This window comes from Austrofundulus limnaeus, unplaced genomic scaffold (assembly GCF_001266775.1).
Source record: "Austrofundulus limnaeus strain Quisiro unplaced genomic scaffold, Austrofundulus_limnaeus-1.0 Scaffold161, whole genome shotgun sequence".
Lineage (NCBI taxonomy): Eukaryota > Metazoa > Chordata > Actinopteri > Cyprinodontiformes > Rivulidae > Austrofundulus > Austrofundulus limnaeus.
This window is the reverse complement of record NW_013952563.1, coordinates 1,114,458-1,117,311: the sequence shown is the minus strand read 5'-3', so window position 1 is coordinate 1,117,311 and position 2,854 is coordinate 1,114,458.

Below are 2,854 nucleotides of genomic sequence, written 5' to 3'. Positions count from 1 at the left end.
GTTTTTATGAGAGTATAACATTATAACATGATATAAAACTCAAAAAAGTTGATTTTACATGCTATTGCCCCTTTAACCTTGTCAGTCCTGTCAGACGTAAACCCAAACTGAGGCTGTTTTAAAAGCTTTTTATAAGAAGAAAGTTAATACTTTCTTTAAAATTTTCCCACARAACCCTGATCAAAATGGCCAAAATAGCTTTTTAATGTTTCTRGGCACTCTTGTCCAGATTGAAGTATTTCCTGCTCTGGCCTGTGGTGTTTTCAGAAACAAACTTCGTCCCTGTGAGGCTGAACTGTGAGTTAAAATGGTTGATTTGTTTCCTGCTTTGTGAGGAATGTCTACAGCTCAATTAGTCATATGGAGGGATTAAAGGGGCAGTACGTCACAAGTAATGACATCCAGTAGTCAAGTTAGAGATGGCAACCATCTCAGAAACTATCCATCTACTTCAGACCCTGCAAATTAACGGGTTTGTTAATAGATTATTAGATAAAAGTTTTGATTTGTTCAAAAAAAATTTTATCTACATGCAATGAATTTACTTTTGAGTTCTCGGTGCTACACAACCATCTTTAATGTTCATTTTAAATAAAGATAAGATAATCTTTATTGTCATTACACAGTCATACTTCGTATAATAGTGCAACGAAATTGTTGTGTTGTCCCACTGCGGTACCCAATGCCATACTAGAATACAAAGGATGAAGATAATTTAAATATGGTAAAAGTTTAAAGTGACTGACACGTTAAAGAATAAAAATGAAATAAAATAAATTAAAAAATTAAAATGATAATAGTACAATCTAGGGACTGTGTGCATTCAGTAGGGCTATTGCCCTGCTGTAAAAGTTGTTCCTGATCTCCTGCTGGTGGGCAGCAGCTCAAACACTCGGTGTCCTGGGTGTGTTTTGTCTTTTAGGATGTTGTGTGCCCTCTTGAGACGGCGGGTTTTGTAGAGGTCTTCCAGGGATGGGAGTGTGTCGCCAATGATTTTCTGGGCAATGCTAACAACCTTTTGTAAGGCCTTCTTGTGCGCCATGGTGCAGCTCAAAAACCACACAGAGATGCAATAAGCTAGCACACTCTCAAGACAGTCAGCAGCTCCTTCCTTAGTTTCATTCTCCTAAGGATCCTTAAAAAATGGAGACATTGCTGAGCCTTCTTCACTACTGTTGTAGTATTAGTGCTCCACCGGAGATCTTCGTCCAGTTGCATGCCCAGAAACTTGAAATTGGGCACCCTCTCAACACACGCTCTCCTGATGTGAAGTGGCTGCAGGTCAGACTTCCTCCTCCTGAAGTCGATTATCTCTTTCATCTTAGAAGTGTTGAGGACCAAGTTGTCTGTACACCATCCCACCAGCCTCTGAACTTCATGCCTGTATGCTGTCTCGTCACCAACTGTTATGAGTCCCACTACAGTGGTGTCATCTGCAAATTTGATGATGGTRTTGTCTGGGTGTAGGCTGAAGCAGTCATGCATGTACAGGGTGCATAACAGAGGACTCAGCACACACCCCTGTGGAGAGCCGATGTTAAGGCTGATGGCTGAGGAGAGATGGGGGCCTACTCTGACTCTCTGTATTCTGTCTGAAAGAAAGTTTCTGACCCAGCAGCAGGTGGTGTATGGAAGTCCAATATCCATTAGTTTAGCTATCAGTCTGTCTGGGAGTATTGTATTAAAGGCTGAGCTTAATCGAAAAGTAAAAGAGTTTCCAGATCAGGAGAACAGTGTTAGATGATCACCACTTGACATGGTTGATGTAAACGATGATGAGGATGATCGCTGTGAAGTATGATGAAGGTCTGACAAGAACATTTACAGCTCCTCAAGTGAAAATTGATAARTTGGTTCTCAGGAAAAATCTGTGAATAACCGAGTCCTCAAACTCTGTGATTTTTCAGGGTTTGACTGTTCAGAAATAAATAAGTTTATTCTTTGTTGATCAACTAAAYCAACCATTAGGGAAACAAGCAACTCCAGCACGTTGTTACTTTTCATCAGAAACTGTCTATTTCATGTTGTTTGTTTCTCTGACCAGCTCCATTCTTGCAGTGTTGACAGTTTTTTTTTATTTGACCTTTTATTTATACAGGTAGTCTCATTGAGATCCAAGATSTCATTTACAAGAGATGTTTCTTGAACTTGTAACAAAACACTAATTCAGCAAATAATTTATCTTCTCTTTTTCTATATTGTCTAACTAGTGAGGCTAATTTATCTGCTTCAAATGCAAAGCAGTTATAGCAAAGTATTATTGATTCAGTCTAAATTATTAATTCTAAATAATTTAAGATATGATTTAAGGATTAATGTGATTAAAATATAGATGTAATGGATTTTTAATAATAYACCATTTTGTTGTCATCACCAGCTGTAAGTGAGGCTAATTAAACATTTAAACTGTTGTTTAATTGTTGCTTCTCCAAAAGAATTGATATAATATGACTACTCTTTTTTTTATTTTGTGTATGTGTAATTGTTGCCCTATTCTTTTCTTAWGCGCTAAACAATTTTCTAAACTACTGTAGTCAAACGGGCGTGGTTTTTAATGTGCTAAAACCATCAACAGTCAGTTCTTTCTGTCAGAATGAAGAGTTTGTGAGTAACCACAAGGCTGCTGAACACAGATGTGTTTCTAATATGGTGACATAAATGAATGATGCAGAGGGTTAAAGCAGTTGGTAARCAAACCAGTTTCCAGTTATCTGAAGAGGAAGGGACCTGAAAGTATTGCGCAGAAATTGAGTAAGTGAAGTTTTGTTTCCGCTTTTAGGAACATGGAGGCCATCGATTCTCTGCATCGCCAGCAGAAGGCCTAGAAGCAGCCGGATTCCTCCCTGCCTCCACC